Raw genomic sequence first — 18039 nt, 5'->3', positions numbered from 1 at the left:
CACCTGAGAAGCTTTTTTTTGGGGGGGGGGGGGTGAGAATTTGTTAGGAGTAGCAGAACAAGTCGGTAGACGAGTTGAATTTCTCCTTGTTTTTTTTTTCTTCTTACAAACAAATAAACAACCTTACTTCGCAGCGCACATAATCATCTTCTTATTTTGTGTTTTCAATTTGGACGCTAGACTATGATTATTCACAATGATTATTCAGTGATTCTTATAATTGTTATAATTTTCTTTTGTATTTTCTTCACCCATGTATAATATGCCTTCTGGCCTTTGGGTTTCTAACAATAAATAACAATAAATAAGTAAATAATATATAAATCAAAGTTTATAAAGTATAGTAAAGTTTTATAGCACTGAAATGTAAGTGATACTTGGAGGTGCGGTGCGCTGTTATGAAGAAAATATAGGCAGTGTGTTAACTGAATTTTTGTTTTCCAAACGCATGTTGCATATTTGTAGAATGTGTGTTCCACTCCTAGAGTAGAAAACCTCCCCACTTCATCGTCAAAATATAATGGTTGTTGTTGTTGTGGAGCTAAAAATTGTCTGCGCTCTCTCAGGGGATACTTAATTGGTCGTTTATATTGTTCACCATTAACGCCCCTCGGGTAGACGGCAAGTTATAATAAGACATACCGTCGACTTTTAAGATGCTATATTTTTCAAATGTTTATCGAGCTGGGATGCAAGTTCCAGTGCCAGATATAAGGGGGGGGGGGGCACTTGCCTGAAACGCATCCCTGAAACAGAAACTTTGTAAAAATCTGTCCTTTGTCCACGCATATCGACACCGAATAACACATAGGATAGACATAGAATACATGAGGGAGCCCCCACAGCACAGTGCCCCGGGGCCCGCACCACTGTAAATCCAGCACTGGCAGGTTCCCAATGCTTTTACAGGTGACGAAGTACTCCAAGGCATATATTGGAATTACACGAACACCGGGGTTCTGACTACTGAAATTTGACAGTCTGCCGCAACATTATCAGCGTGGCAGCTCTCTGCCTTGATATGGGACAATCGTCGGACAGTACTCGAGTCGGGTGGACCTCGATATTCCCGGTTGCGAAATTTCCGATCTGGAAATTCCCGTTCTCGAAACAAGGAAAGTCAAGGAGAAAGCTCGATTGCTTCGTAAGATGGTAGATGCCGTGTTTTAAGACACGGTATCACTGTTTAACCACCCAAATTCACGGGTTTTCGATGTCTGTCCAAGTCGTTTTAGCGAACGAAAGCCAAATTTTAGCGACCGTTAGGCTTAGTTATTATTATTATTTCTATTATTAGGTTAGTCCAAGTTTCCCGCGTGCGACTGTGCACTTTATAGTGAAATAACGTTTATTACCAGTAGTTTATTTTGCAGCAGGGATTTCGATCACTTTATTTTGAGGTACACCCCTCGAGTCTTGAGGTCGCACGACAAAATATAAGAGATGGCAGAGCCGAATGGCGCCTAGCGAAGGCGCTCTTTTGCGGTATACTCACAACATGAAACTTTCTTCCCCAAAGTCTAGCAAAAATCCAGAAAAGACGAAAGCAAAGGTGTTTTCGAAAACCAACAAAACAGAAAAGAAAGTGAAGAAAAACGTCTGATGTTGTTCCGCCGTGGTATCGACCCTGCAATCAGTTCACGTATCAGTATGCACCTTTTGTACTCGTCCATCACACCGATGACTCTGGGGGGAACCAGCCTGGGGTAGAACAATGGCACCTGATGCCAGCGCTATTGAGTGTCACGGTATCATCTGCATGAAGGGCTGCTCTCTCGGCGCCTACGGCTCCAGTTTTCCCCCGTCTATCTCGCCGTGCAGGGTCGAGGTTCGAAGTCTATACAATGCGGTCGCAAACAAGACACTGGATACGTGCGGAGAGCGGCGTCAAAATATAGAAAAGCAAAAAAAAAAAAAAAAGAGAGAAGAAAGGAAAGAAAAACGAACGCCGTTATTGGACACTGGTTTCCGGTAAGCGAGGACATTACAATAGCACGGCGAAGATCAGGTAAGCGACAAGGGTGTTGGTATGGAAGGGGTGGTCGTTCAGCCCCTTCCTTCGTGTCGTGAAACCGAAACGAAAAAAGAAGAAAAGAAAAAGATAATTGTAAGTACTTTGTCGATAGATATTTCCTCAGATATTTCGACGTTATTTCAACAAAAATAAAAGATTGTCCTTACCTATACGTTTCACTTGTTTAGTGCATAGGCCTTCATCAACAGCGTTAAACCAAGCCGGAACCTGCAACAAACCATCGGGAAAACATTTATTTTAGGGTGAACCTGAAGTGAACCAAAACTATCTTCATTTCTTTCTTTTTTCTCGCTTTTTTTCTTTGTGTGTGTGTGGGGGGGGGGGGGGGGGGGAGGAACCGCCGTTTTCGTTGTATCGTGACATCAAATAACATCCCCGTAAAGCATGCTATCAAGACAGTTCGAAAACATAGTTTTCGCAAATAAAGCGGTGTATAAAAAAAAGAAAGGAAAAAAAAACACAAAGAAAAAGAAGGACACATCGCCCTCAGGATAGCGCCAGAGAGAAACCACTCCTTCCACGCATTCGCCAACATCATCATCCACACAGCAAGCAGAAATAGTATAAAGCATTACTAATTCTAATCTCAGAGGAAACACCGATTGACCCAATTCTGCGCCCATACTCGGGTTCAACGGCCGCTCGCTTTGCTCCAAAGGAAAGCTTTCTTTCTCTTCTCTTTCTTTCTTTTTTTTATTTTTATTTCTTTCACTCGGTTTCAGTCCGACCTGGAGATCATCAGCTTCACTTACAAAGCGACATTTCTACGATGATACGAACGGCTGCCCATCGACGGAACCCCGGCATAAATCGTTCGATCGCTCCGAGAGGAATCGATCGTGCAAAGCCAGCACGCATTAATGTTCGATACACTCTCGTCTGTCGTAATGGTTCCCAACGGAATGAAGGTATAAGTGCGCTAAACCATTGATGTTATACGGACGTCGGAACGCGTACTAGGTGTATGTAGTGGCACGCGGCATACGAAGTAGTCGTTAATGTAGTGGAGTTTTTGCTTTCGTTTTTTTCTTCTTTTTTTTTTTGCCACGGTTGCCGAAACAAGGATATCCTGCTATTCTTGTTATGCGGGACTGCGGAGGTAAATGACTCCATTTCATGTTGGGAGATTGGGCTGATTAGGCGCGATGCAGTGTTATATTACCAGTGATGTGTTTCTGTCGAACACGATACAAATCGTATGCGCATACACAAGTTGTACATTGCCTCATGATAGTTCGGGAAGCAAGCTATGAAATTGCCGATATCTTTGTCGTTGTCGTTGTTATCGACCCTATTTAGCATCGTTCATCACCTCATCATCAGGACATACCTCATCCTGCCCCATTATGCCTTGGGGTAGTCGGGCGCACCTTACGTGGCGAATTTCCCCATTCATTCTCATTAATTTATTTGTTGTTGTTGTTGTTGTTGTCATTAGCAGAAACCACATAATCACATTAATCACTTACCGCATCTTGCATTGTAAACGACATCTACGTCTTGAACTGTAACAGCGTGAAATAAAATGTTCTTGAAACAAGAACAAGAAAAAAGAAGAAAAGGAAAAAAACAAAAACAAGAAACCAGCTCCCGTGGCAGAGTGGTTAGGATGATCGATTTCCATGTGGTGGTGACCTGGGTTTCGAACCCCTGCACCGGCTGCGCTGTCTGGGATTCTCCCTGGGTTTTCCACCAGATCGACATTCCAGACGAATGTCGGTGCAGGTCCCCCTGAAGTCGGCCCAGGACGCATACTAACGCCCCCCCCCACTCCTTCCTGCTGTCCCCTCTCCATCTGTCCACGTCTGTACGCCTCTCATAGCCACAGTTGCTACGCGGCGCTGACACGGAATAAATTAGCAGAAGCCATCCCCGAATGTTCCGCGACACCGCCATCATTTCTTTCCTCCACACCCCCAACAGGGGGATCTCTGTTATTTCACCTTTAGACACATGCCGGCAAGTTCTTACCACGTAAGTGTAATAATGACCCTCGCACCAATTTTTTTGCAACTCCCCACACCCTCCCGTGCTTGTGATTCTGGGTAAACCACACTGGTCACGAGCCGCGCGTGCCCATTCATCCGTACGGGGAAGTTTATCGATTCTCTGATTGGATTGTGCAGCACCCTTTTCCAAGAATAACTAAGACTTCCAATTAGGAATCTGTGCAGACCGCAACTATGCCCGTCTGATTCGGAAGCCTTGAGAATAATTGTCCAAACTAATAAAAGACTAGCTCGGTGATTGTACTTCACATATCCGAACCTCCCCCCCCCCCCAATCAATTGTGACACGCAGGTGCAAACCGATTTGCGAAACTGTGTGAGGAGGAAAGACGTGTAAATCAGCTCCCAATTATTATTATTACCGTGTTATCCCTCTAGCGAGAGCTCGCCGTAGCACGTGTGGAGAGTGCGCTGTGGCTGGCGTATTCTTTTTCTGCTCTTTCCATTTTCTTTTCTGCAATGTTCGTTGCTGAGAAAGCTTGAACGAAGAAATCAGGCTCTCCTGTTCCAGCATTTATCTCCATGATGATAACAGCTTGGGCAGGTTATTAACACTCGCAGCTGTAGTGTTAATAAAGATAAAAATATTGCGACTACTAGTGTGTTTTTTTTTTTTATCGTATAAGGCTTCGTGCAGTGGACCGCATTTCATCAGGGATAGCAATATTAAGTGAAGTGCATCGATCGCAAGTATCAGTAGTGGTCAACTTATACCTAAAACATGCATTTTCTTCACCTTCCTTTTTGTGACGTAGCGCAGCGCAGCCAGTGGAGGTCATTGCACATAACTTTAACTTCATTTTCATATCTCACACCTAATGTTTTGGGTGTAATGGGGTAGTGAACTGCTCTCCAGCGGTGAATAACCCCAGCTCATAGTCACGATTTATTTGTTGTTGAACTAATTGCAGCCAATTACTTTGCTCCGTATATTAAAGGCGCATAAATATTTTATCGCCACCATGCAAGGCGGACATTTCAGGGCGTGGAAACCCCCGAAGCCCCAGATGACATTCAATGAGCGTCACCTGTTCTACTGTGAGCGGCCGCCACCGACGAGGTAATGGAAGAAAACACATCCCTAGCGCAGGCCGCCGGAAACTCAAATTTCCCGAAGAAGGTCAACCAGGCACTTCCGGCGAAAGGGCGGCACGTGACCCCTGCCGTAACCTCCGCCATGTATGTATACAGAAGGGCAGAGGCCGTCAAATAAATAGGCAACCGTCATAAGATGAAACGCGCGTACCTCAGCGAAAGTCACGGAAGCCCCCCAGGGCATGATATGAAACTTCCACTGTGGCTGATTTGTTAGCAAGTTGCGGGCCTCGTTCACAATGAATTCGTTATCAGCGTGGCACGCTTTCATTTTTTGCATGGGGGTCAGCGCGTAGGCAGCCGATGCGAGACAGATAGGATAAGGGCGTCCCCTTCCTTCACAAGGATGATGGAGATGAAAAAGAAAAAAAAATAAGGGAATAATTTTGTTACAAAATTTAAGGGGGTCTTCTCCGTCGGAGAAGACACGCCAGGTTCGCGCAGAGCGTAGAATTTACTTTGTGACACTTAACGCAACCACACCTGGGTAGCAATGTCATTACTGTAATGAATTACTTTTTCTGGTAATTTGTAATGTAATGCATTACTTTGACGTTAGGTAATTTGTAATGTAATTTAATTACATTTGGGCAGTAATTTTAATGACATTACTCATTACGTTTTACAAAAGAATCGAGTGTGTGTTCTGTGTTGGCATTTGGCAGAAAGAGAGTTGCCGACTGGCGAGTTAAAAGAATTCCAACGCCCACTATATGAACGGTGACGCACGCAATCGACGCAGAATAAAATATGTATTGTTTTTACAACGTAGTGTTGTCTGACAATGAATTTACACATCCTCAATATCGTTACGATTAAACCCACAGTAATGACTTTGTAATGTCATTACTTTTTCGTAGTAACTGTAATGTAATTTCATTACATTTCAATTGCGATAATGAGTAATGTAACTTAATTACATTTTAGAAGTAATTTACAAGGTATGAATGCAACGTAATCAATTACTCTGACACTATTAATAACTTATTAAAATGACATGAAATTTCGTGTCAACCAAGTAAATGTTCAGAATAACGTAAATTTGCAGACGTAGAAAGAGGTCGAATTGAAAGTACCTAGTAGAAAGGAACAACTAGATAATGAAGACAACATAAGATGTTTCAGAGAGGAAGTTCGTATGTTTGCTATATTGGATTTATCACACGGGAAGCCCCGATTGTGCGGACATGATAAAGATCGTGCGAGATAAAGACCTTTGTCTTAAATTTTGATCGTTTCAACCTTAGGTATAGTCGATCATCGGTAGCCCTACTGATCTGGCATACAGTTGACCGTAAAAAGCAACAGAGTGGCACGAAGTCTGCATTACCTACTTCAGATCACTTATTTACTGTATAACACGCGCGTTATACATAGGAAAATACGGTATCTATAGACTCCAGATATGCACGGATATGCATCATAACAGGGCAGACGAATTGTTACAGCTGCGCAGCTAAAACGTCTCCAGGGGCAACAAAACCACGTTCCACGTCTGCTCACTGAAAGTTACACTCATTGACACTAACGCGTCATTAGGCGGGTCGCGCTATCCTATCGAGCACATCAACCTTTTCTGTACCAGCCACATATATATATGCTGCTTGACACGTAGCGCCAGAGTCAACATCACAAGCCACGCTTCAAAAGAACGCTTGTGACTCCATTCCCGCAAATGAGATCACCGTTGAGTACAAAATCCTTCGCGATGAATCCAGCATCGTATGCCACAGCGCACGCCGAGCGTTCCCGCAGCATAATTCCGTTTGTTACATGCCACGGTGATGGAAGTAGTCACCTGTTTATGCGCAGCCACGCTTACAGAGTGCGTTTCAGTTACGAACACGCACAGTCGCAGTCGTTCGGCTCCGAAGCTTGGAAATGTACGATACAGTTTCACGAGCATACGAAACAATACTATAAAATAACAAACAATTAACGGGAGCCTCGGAGCGTTCATATCTTTATCTGTTATCACGCCTCTTTCTTTTCTTTTCATTTTGGGTGGGTTTCGCCACACCTGTAACAGAAATGTATTCACTGAGCCCGCTGACAAAAACGGAGCAGAAAAAAGAAAGCAGCGTTCACTGGTACAGAAAAGTAAAAAAAAAAGGCAAATGGGACCGTTCCTGCACATAATGCCCTTTTGTGACGCTGCATAATGGTGGTTCCTCTTAACGGTCTTTCCGCTCTAGTTCATCTCCGCAAAGTTAAAAAAGTATCTTCTCTGGATCTTGCTTCTGCAGCGACATAGAGGGCATGTGGGCAAGAAGGCATATAATAAACATAGGTGAGGGGGAGCGACTAAAGATGATTTCATCACTCTATACTCTATGATTGTATCTCATTACGGCCGAAGTCTCATTACGGCCGATGTCTCAATACGGCCGAAAGTCTCAATACGGCCGATAATCCTTTAATCCCCAAGTGTCTCATTACGGCCAAAGTCTCAATACGGCCGAAGGCAGTCTCATTACGGCCGAAGATGTCTCATAACGGCCAAATGTCAAAATGTGTATTGTAACCTGCATTGATATGCAATGTCGCAGCCAGGTATGGATATATATTCAGCAGGGTATAAGCCATGCACTGTGCCCTTAGGGCCCTTATCATATTTATATACACATATTGCGAGACAAACGGTATGTTATCATACCACAGCACAATGCAACATATTGTGTAATGTGTACTCCCACAAGCTATTGTAGGCTGTGAAGCAGGCTACTATGTAGAGTTAGCTACTTGTAGAGAGCTAGATGAATATTGGCTTTGTTGTGACGCTTTTGGAGCCATCCGACAGTCATTGGCCATGACAGAGCACCTATCTCAGTCGATGTCAGTTTATTTCCATTCGCCTTACAATGATACAATTCTTGCTTCTGGAATGAGTAAACCTGCAAGAAGCGATGAGCAACCATGAATAGGCTAGAATATTAAAAAAAAAAACAACAAGCATTTGTCTCTACATGGCTCATTTTAATGTGCACAAGCTGCACACGTGTTGATACGTGTCTGCTATTTCATACAAGGTTAACATAAATATTCATTTAGACAAAAGAATGACAAGCCTTAAAAATGTGACTTCCCGGTAAACACAGAGCATGACCATGATATGAATATAGGTTCAGTAGTTCATTCCCTTAATGGAAACATGTGAATATCAAATAGTAATACATTACAATTCATGAAATGATGCATGCATAACTTTCCATTTCTGGTTTCTTTTTTATAAAAGTAGTGCACGAATTAACATTCGTGCACTACTACAAAATTTCTCACTTCACAACAGAACCTTATGATGATCTTAACAGCTCACCTCTTCGCCAGGACTCCCTGGGCAGCAACATCCTATTAGCCATGTTGTTGTTTTTCTTTTCCGGAATCCTTCGTGCAGCCACATACCATGCCTGGAATGGAAAACCAGCTATAAATAACAATGTATTTGAATGACTTCCTCTTGAAGTATTTATTCTAATCAGATATGCTTTGTGCCTACTATGGTGCGCGAAGGCACATAAGTACAACATTTGCAGACGTTCGACGTAAGCAGTTCTTGGAGATCAATTCAAGTACGCCGACTTGCGCTTTTATTTTTGAAGAAATACGACGACAAATTTTAACAAATGAAATATGGCTCACAATGATACGAGTAAATGCTGCTGTACGGTGATGCATTATCGGTATCTTATCGTCTTCGAATAAATTTGTTGTTCCTAAACGCGCAACCAACTAGAAACGGCGCAAACCTACGAACGGATACCGAGTTACATCTATTACAGGCACTTCAGCTGTTTTGATTAATTTAAATTACTCTTATGAGAATCCAACTATGTGTGGACAGCACACTACTAAGACAGGCAATCTACGAAAGCATTACTCACCAGAATTCCTGCTTGACTTGGTCTTGGTCAACACTGCGCGATATACGTTGGGGCTGTGGCGATTCATTCAGCTCGATTTTTACCGGAACAACAGGCGCTGCTCGAAAGACAACGACGGAAAATAGAGAGCCGCTATAAAGTCCGCTAATTTGCACATTACAGCACTACAAAGCGATATATGAACACATCGTAAACAGCAACCACTCGATCACACACACAAGAAACGAGGTACCCAACGTTGCTAGACACCATCCGAACTCCGAAGTGAGAGTAGCAAAACAACAAGATATCAAAACACGAAAGGAAGAGTATTGATCCCCCCTCCTTCTATAGCATGCGAAACGTGATTTGCGCTGAGATGAACATATATGTTCATGACGCGAGTAATTTTCACTTTTCACTGATCCAAAGGAGGTCACGTGGGATTGCTTGAAAATGGCGAAACGAAACTTGTGAATCGTGCATTTGCTCTTCTTGGTAGCTGCCAGAAAATCGAATCAAGCTTATGGGACACTGGATTACAGGTATGTTGGCATCTTTTTCATTCCTGCATATCATTTCACATTACACTATACGTGAATACATGGTGTCATGTCATGGGTGTCATGTCTCACGATGCTGGGGAAGTAATTGCATGGGGAAGTGTGCATGGTTGTAGACTTTTAATTTTTGATCGCGTAATCGAAATATCGGCACCTTTCGCATTGTGGCTTGCATGTGACCAACCAAGTGCTGTTCCCTTACTAGCGCTTCCTACAAACGACAAAACGAAACATGTGGGAATGTATATTTTTGATTACTCATATGTAACAAGAAAATGTATCGTTTTCAGGTTGCTGCCACTACTCCATGTGCCCGCAATTGTCTTGCGTGTATGATTACACTAACGGCGTCGCCAACCACGGCGGAAGTGTTTTGCGTACACGCGTTTCAGCATGAAGCCTGCAGGTAACATCTGATGTTTACCCTTCGGATATTCTGAATTTACATATTGTCGCTTAGAGGAATTCCGAATGCCCAGAGTGACACACACTTTTAACATTGTGACATCAGTGCAGTGGCATAAGCTCTAATGTAGTGCCCCACGAAAATGAACAAGGGGTAGTGGTTTATCCAGAATCCCAAGCACGAGAAGGGTGTTGGAAAAAATTGTTGGAATAGTTACGTCATTACAGCTTAACATATCATTACAGATGTATCTGGAGCTGAAATCGCAAGGGCACCCCCTGTAGGGGGTGCACAGGCAAAAAAGTTAGGGGGGGTCTGGATAAAGCACTGACGAGGGGGACTCCTCCACCCCATGTCAAGCCTCATAAAACACCTCCTGAAATAGTTTCCTGGCTATGCAGCTGCATTATTATGACGTAATTGTCATTGTTGTCCATAATTCTTGAATATGTTTTGAATATATGAAAAAAAAAAGTCTGCTTGACAGCATATGTCTTATAGTCATCATCAAACAAGAGCATATGTCATTTTGTTCAGTGGCTTATGTACTTTTTTGTAAATTTCAGGTGGACGTAAATTGTAGAAGGCAGCTAGTGGGGGAGAAGATCATGGTCATAGGTCATGTGACTCCTGGAGCTCCCAGTGGGCTCCCTTGTGGAGTACTTTTCAGAACACACACACATACAGTTTGCTCACAGAACCAACGAGTAGGATGTTGCTTGAATACTGAGAGAAAATGGCGTAACACATACAAATATCGTGTGACACATATGACAATAAAAACATTTTTCACGAGGGATGCATGAAACACTGTCGCAATATTGTGTGCATGAACCATTGTGTGTGACACAAGCCGTGGGGGCACACCGCCTCGGACACATTTTGGGAAGCATAAAACACAGTATATACAGAGCTAGTATGGTGGATGCTTCTTTTTTCTTTTTGGCCGTTATGAGACATCTTCGGCCGTAATGAGACTACCTTCGGCCGTATTGAGACTTTGGCCGTAACGAGACACTTGGGGATTAAAGGATTTTCGGCCGTAATGAGACTTTCGGCCGTAATGAGACTTCGGCCGTAATGAGACTCGGGCCGTAATGAGATGTTACCTACTCTATAGGAATAAAGACGCGGTTTTGGTTCTCGTCCAGCAAAACAAAACGTCGAACAGTGCAGATGATATCGCTTGCTGATTCTACGTTCTGTAGACACACGGGTGGGTGAATTCTGGTTGTTCTTCTACTTCTCCCGTCTTATTTTGGAAGAAAGGTTGGACGATGGCTGAATACACAGCAGGCTACGCCTATGCTTTGTTGCTTTGTAGTCCCGCTTACGCGAGGGCTAGAAATCTACGAAACAAAATTTTTAACGCATGCAAAAGAAGAATTCGAAATCTTCCAGCAATCCTCCGCCTACATCTTACCCCGCTAAGACTTTACCTACTAACAGATTTTAATCGCTGCCCACGGAAGACTCCCATTCGGTTCCACGACGAATGCGAGGTGAAGGTCACTCCCAGAGGTGTTGAGACACTTCGCCCACGTTATCGCGGGACAAATGTAAATGATGTACATGCACGTATCGATGTGATCCTTCATTCAGAGTTTTACAGCAAAAGTGGGAAAAGACGTGTACAAAAACGATACCGCGAATTCCGAAACTCATCGAGCTACTTCATCACGGCCCCATTGTGCCTTGGGGTAGTGGGCCGCACCTTAAGTGGCGAATTTCCCCATTCATTATCATTAACTTATTTGTTGTTGTTGTTGTTCATCACGGCAGGCATCCCTACGAGTGAGGCAACCGTGGGAGAGGTCACGTGCTCACGAGAACCAATAAGAACGGCCGAGGCTCTCGTCACGTGAGAACTCTTCCCTGATGCGGATACCTGTTTATAGCGCCCGTCTACGCAATAAATCGCATATATTAACCCCCTTTGCAAACCCCTGTCACACAACCCCTTTAAATCTGAATGGTTGTAAGACCTTACCACTTCTCTGGTTAAAGAATAAACAACCTGCCGACGATTTAAACGCATTAGAGACAGAGACAGGAAAAAACAGCACTCCACACGCCAGTTTCAGCATTACCACCTTACGCCAGGGACCAAGAAATTGCGTGGAGTTACACAGCACCGGAACGACGGACACTTATAGATGCATCATCGAGGATGAACACGTGTTGACCTGCGGTTATGCTGCTGTTACTAAGAATAAGTCGACGCATGGCTGTTGGACGCAGAAGGCTGAATGCTTTCATGCTTAGGTACACTGCGGATCGATCAACGTGTCAAGTTCGACGGAAATAAGTGGGTAGATCGCCTGGTAATCGCTAACCATTACAAGGTCATATTACTGAAGCACGGCTTCGAAGCAGCTCTACAAGAAATGCAGCCTTCGTTTAGGCCCCTTGGGAACTCATATGTCGTCGTGCGTTCTTCACGGTCATTTTCGCTCATGCATACATAGTCTGGGGAAAAGTGGAGTACTTTACGTGCAAGCCAATGAATTAAGATGGATCGTTCGGTAGAAACAGAGGACACATGAGTCACGAAAGTCTTCTTAGCAGTCGATGCAACTCAGTGTAAAACCAGCTGTTCAGGATGCCGTATCGAAGCCGAACTTAACTCTTCCGGTCGACGTCATAAACGAAGTATGTCGTTTTACCGACAGCTTATTGCGTTATACAGTTTACGGGTGAGATTCAAGGACAGCGCTTTATCCAGAACTGCAAATACCGGGGCGGGGGATGGGGGGGGGGGGAGGGGGTCAGCTCGACGTATCGTTACCGACAGGTCATTACAACTGAAATAGCAAGCCCCCCCCAAAGAGCTATGGGGTGTCGCCAAACCTGGAGGTCTGGATAAATCAGAGACGATCTTCAACGTAACGGTTGCCGCACGAAAGGGTGCAGCGCTGGCTCTATCGGTCTAGGGCCGCATCTTCAACTGTAAGCTATCGATCATCCGTTCGTTAGGGGTCCCACTCAAGACTGTCCTCGCAACGTGAGCAGCGCACTGGCATCTGCGTCAGGTGTTGTACCAGACATCGCACACAGCCGGGGAATGGTACGTGCACAGATTCAAGCAGAAGGCATGCACTGTATGACATGCTGAGTCACAGCCGACGGCGACGCCGTCGGTCTCATTTTCCTCTTTTCGTGTTGCGCCCTATCAGTCCGTGTTTCTGCATAATTACTGTAATTCGGTTGACCGTATCTGGGTTCAAAATGAACCGAGTCCCATTTGTGGCGTATTACACAATCGGAACGTCAAAACTAAGCAACCTCGGAGCGTTTGTCCATGTTATCAGTTTCTAAATGTCTTTACGCGTCTTTGATATGAATCACCCGATTCGACGCAAAATGCCTCCCTGCTGTGAGTCAACTCAGAAACCAGGAAAGTCGGGCCCATTAAGGGAGCGCATAAACATTACAACCACTGGGCAATGCGAGTTTGTATTCCAGAGAAAAGAAAGAAAGAAAGAAAGAAAGAAAGAAAAAAAAAAAGCGGCGTAATCACCATTCAAGATGTCGGCCTACGTGGAGATCTACCAGTTGTCACGATTCGATCTCATCTGAGCGATCGCTAATGTAAAAAGAGGTGTTCTTCATTCAAAGGAATTTCATGTCGCAGGGTAATTTATTTGAGGGAAACCGGGAAGGGCCTTTTCTCTTGGGATCAACTGGTCAATTTCAAATAAAAGTTGATTTTTTGTTTCTGCCACAACCTGGGGAGAAAGCTGGAAAGAAAATTGAATGGGTTACTATACTCCGCAGACCATAAAAGGCCTGGGCGTGGCCACGCCTAAAACGCAATACAGACGACTCGTCTCTTGTCCACTGACTGTTGCACAAGTGCTGTTGACGAACAAGAGCAATTCAATTCAATCCGTCGTCTGAGGCGTCCATGTAGTGTTGTTGATGTTGATGTTGGCGAAAAAAATAAAAAAGGTGAGGGGAGAAGTTGAATTTGTCACACGACAAATTCGGCTACTTCCATAAACAGATTTTTCGAATGTCCACTCCTGTCACCGGCTGTGCTGTCTGAGGTTTTCCCTGAGTTTCCCGAAGACTTTCCAGACGAATGTCGGCACAGTTCCCCCCGAAGTCGGCCCAGGACGCGTACTAACCCCCTGTTCCCCACTCCTTCCTGCTGTCCTTTCTCCATCTATCGACGTCTGTACGGCGCTCATAGCCACAGTTGCACGGGATAAAAAAAAAAAAAAAGAATCGAATGCCCACACTCTTAGCACTCTTCATGGCATGGATAAGAGACTCCGTCCCACTTTCACGCTTTCCCCACAACGTGTTGCTCGCAAGTCAATGTATAAAATCGCTTCCACGCAGCCATCGAAAGGAATAATTAAAAAACAAAACTGATGACACACAGAGCCACAGCGTACAGCTCGTATCAGAGTTAATTTAAATGCCATTCCGAAACCAACCCTGCGGACACTGGTGGTGCTTAGTAGAAATAACGGCGGACGAAGTTCTGGTTATCTATTTACAAAGTGACCCTCGTTATTAAGGTGTAGTTTTCTGCTAGGCGCTGCCAGGGTAGCTCTCTTCCCGCTTCGAAGACTGGAGCGGTGAACAAATGGGCGCGTATTGCCGTCTTAACAGGATGATGTAGTGACATTGTTGCCAGAGGAACTGCCTCATAAACAACCCTCCTGCCACCTACGTACATCGTCCGCCCTTGTTTACGTTCGCATCAAAACATTGCGAAAGGCAGTAACCGTGGCAAGAAACCCTATGCATAAAATACACATTTAACATCCCCTGTCTTCGCCTACGCAGTATTCCTATATTCGTGCCCTTCAAATGCAAACTAGCATTTCGGTGATATTCGCGAACACAAGCCTTGACCGCCAATGCCACAATCTTTCCGTATGATGAACGCACCGGTTTCGAAACTCTAGCGCCACGCAGTGTCGATGAATCAAACCCTTTCTTTTTTTTTTTTTTTTTGCGCGTGTGGTCCGTCGCAGACGCGAGAACCGTGACAGATAAAAGGCGGCGTGAAAAATGTCTCGTTGCACTCCGCGCGCTACATCATTATTAGAACTTTCGCAACTGCAGGTTGTTTTCGCTCAATGACCGAGGCACAAATAGTTGGCACAGGTTTCTGCTGACGTGCGAATGCCAACTCTCGAGGTTGGGAGAGCCAATGTCACGCGTGCAATTCATACACTAGCGCTTTGCAGGAGGGCATTGGCTCAGTCCGGATCCCGTCCTACTGGCGAGGGATGAAATTCTGTAAGGGATTTGCAACCGCGGTAATACCGTATTCAAGGTTTCGAATTCATCTTCGAGATGAAGCCAGTTATTGCGTCATGTATAAGTGCATGATGAGAGGGGACTCCGTTAGCAAATCACTTACGCGTACCGTACGCCATTCCTACAAGAGTCGCGTTGTCTGTCGTAACCTAAATATTTGATTCATGCCCTTGGCGGCTGAAATCGTTGGCCCGTCAAAGAGGAGGAGGAGGAGGCGGATGATGGGATATGTCTGTTGTACGTTTGCGTTTTTGTTAATTGCACACTTTCTCTCGCTTCTTTTTTTTGATCAATCTACATCGTGGTGTTCTTATCCATGATCGGATTCGGAAAGGCAACCCTGATAAAGTTGCGTCCAACCTCGAGGTGTCAGGTGACGACAGAATGTGGTCTGACGTGTCGTGTTGCGTGAGTTTGGAATGTCCAGCGCCTTGTTACCTTTTACCCTGTGGATGTGGAAAATGGGGTGATGCAAAAATCTTTTAGTGTATACTTGAAATGTCTTTTCGTCGCGTCAGATAACATACACACTTTTATGACACACAAAACGTGATTTCTCTCTCCCTCTCTTTCTTTTTGTTTTCTTTTTCCCTAACGTTTAATAATAATAATAATAATTAATAATTGGGTGTTTACGTCGCGAGACTCCCTAACGTTTCGTAACGTTTCTTAGGAAATAGACGCTTTGATGTTGAGATGAATGAAAGCAGTCACGTTTAGACGTGCTGGCCGGCGTATAGAGAGCACAAGGTAATCGAGTTGATGTTTTTTAAATGTCAAGTTTGCATTTTTGGACGGGGTAAAAACCATAGCGTCGTTCGCATCGCTCGCACACAAGTGATGTCATACATGCCTGAAGCGTGATGATGCGCGCTTATTGTTGAACAGACTCCTGCAGCTTTTGCGGCAGGAACAGAGAGGTACAGTATACAAGTGCAGCTTCCTTTTTTTTTTTAGTTCCCCGTGCTAGTTCCGCGAAGAAACCGTGGGTACGAGCGGCGTACAAACGTGGACAGATGGAGCGAGGATAGCAGTAAGGATGGGGGGACAGGGGGTGCGGCTGGTATGCGCGTCCTAGGCCGACTTCAGGGAGAACAGTGCCGACATTCGTCTGGAGTTAATCTGTCGGAAAACCAGGGAAAACTGCGAGCAAGTGCAGGGTGTATCAGAGAGGTGCGCGGGTTCGAGTCAAGTCACCGGAGCTCGCTGACTTTTTCTTTAACTGCCGTCTGCAATTTATGTCGACGTGGGCGATATAAAATAATATCAAATAAAAGGCAACGTGGTAAGTACACGTTTTTTTTTAAATTCCATGTTAGCACCGCGAAGCAACTGCGGCTATAAGAGGCGTACAGATGGATAGAGGGCAGCAGGAAGGAGTGGGGGACATGGGGTTAGTAGGCGTCCTGGGCCGAGTTCAGGGGGAACTGTGCCGACATTCGCCTGGAAAGTCTTCGGAAAACCCAGGGAAAACCTCAGACAGCACAGCCGGTGGTATAGGATTCGAACCCACTACCTCCCAGTCTTCAGCACGACCTTGGCTATCACCGACGAGCGGGACGCCTTAACGCGCTCGACCATGCCGCTGGTAAGTGCACGTTCGTCGAATAAGAAGAAAATATTGCGCAGGTTGTTTTTTCAAGGTTCCGGTGAGATTCTGACATAAAAAAAAAAAAGAAAGAAGTCTGTGCCTGGCGCGCAAAACATCGCTTGCCTTGCCACACGCAACAAGATATATAGGAAAGGAATCGTACGGAGCTATTTCCTCGGAAGTCTTTTTTTTCGACATAACAGCTGAGGTGCTCGATACAACCGCGGTCTCTCAACCGTGATACAACTATACATGTGGCACGTTTGGGCGCCGCCACAACCACCTAGCAAGCTCTGAGTCCCCTACAAGACGCCCCACGGTGCCCGGCAAGGTGGCTTCTCCACTTGACGAACAGGGTTGCAGATAACATCTTTGGGCTTCATCCATGAAAATAGTGGCTCCTTTCTATACTCATCCCTCACAGGTTTGCCGTGAGCTCTTAAACACTGCATGAGCTCCAAGAGCTGCAAGAAGAAGAAGACCTGTTTGCCTCACTGGGAGGCAAAGCATCCGGTGGATACAAAACTTCTCTGGCAAACAGATTTGGAGGACACCCCGCCAGCTCCACTATATGGCTGTAGATAAAAAGCAAAAGAAGGAACGAAACGATTCTCTCTTTTTTCTTTTCTTCTTCTTTTAGTAATAAAACGCTGGTATCGTCCCTGCCTTGCGTCACAGCGTGGCACGTGATTTCGATGCCAGATGAGGGTTCCCTAATGGCAGTGAGAGGAAGGGTGTTACGGCGACGGCGGTCTACAGCGCCTAATTGTTATGCGGGTGGGATATAGAAGGATGCTCCGGGGACCAGCATACGACAAGCTGGATGTGTGTCTGTAATGTGTTGCGCCTTTCTTCGATTCTTTATATGTTCGGTCAGGGCAGAGGAAGGATGAAGTGTTTGCTTTGCGGTTTTGGTCTTCGCACTCCTTTTACCGTCCATTTCGTGGCTCCAGCTTTTATTTTATTTTATTTTTTTTGCTGCGAAAGAGAAACCGCTTTCTTCCACATTATTTGCGCTATGCATTATATGCGTCGAGTCGTATAAGTCGAGTAGTATATAGAAGGAACACCTTGACCTCTCTTAGTTCCTGCAGACTATATAGAAAGAGGTCCCGTCATTGACATATTCCCGAGTTGCAAAATTGCTCAATTCGCGGGCTACACTTGCCGCCGCCATAGTAATTGACCTGCGCTGTGCAA

The 18039-nt window shown here is 44.9% G+C and overlaps 1 protein-coding gene and 2 long non-coding RNA genes across 6 annotated transcripts in view; 1 reads left to right on the top strand and 2 right to left on the bottom strand.

Moving 5' to 3' along the window:
• LOC135401300 (p53 and DNA damage-regulated protein 1-like) overlaps positions 1-18039 on the bottom strand; it is a 189210-nt gene that overhangs the window by 58540 nt on the left and 112631 nt on the right. For all 4 annotated transcript variants that reach the window (XM_064633614.1, XM_064633617.1, XM_064633619.1 and 1 more), the window contains one exon: positions 2182-2242. The gene's annotated coding sequence lies outside the window, so the exon portion shown is untranslated. The remainder of the gene's footprint in view (positions 1-2181; positions 2243-18039) is intronic.
• Positions 7964-9537, bottom strand: LOC135399956 (uncharacterized). The gene is made up of 3 exons (XR_010424464.1): positions 9021-9537; positions 8456-8546; positions 7964-8033 (listed from the first exon to the last, which is right to left on the bottom strand). It is a non-coding gene; the product is annotated as an uncharacterized LOC135399956 (long non-coding RNA).
• Positions 9165-11048, top strand: LOC135399957 (uncharacterized). Its single transcript, XR_010424465.1, has 3 exons — positions 9165-9544; positions 9853-9968; positions 10535-11048. It is a non-coding gene; the product is annotated as an uncharacterized LOC135399957 (long non-coding RNA).

This window comes from Ornithodoros turicata, chromosome 7 (genome assembly GCF_037126465.1).
Source record: "Ornithodoros turicata isolate Travis chromosome 7, ASM3712646v1, whole genome shotgun sequence".
In the NCBI taxonomy this organism is placed as follows: domain Eukaryota; kingdom Metazoa; phylum Arthropoda; class Arachnida; order Ixodida; family Argasidae; genus Ornithodoros; species Ornithodoros turicata.
The sequence above is the reverse complement of the archived record's forward strand: the minus strand, read 5'-3'. Positions and strand labels throughout refer to the sequence as shown.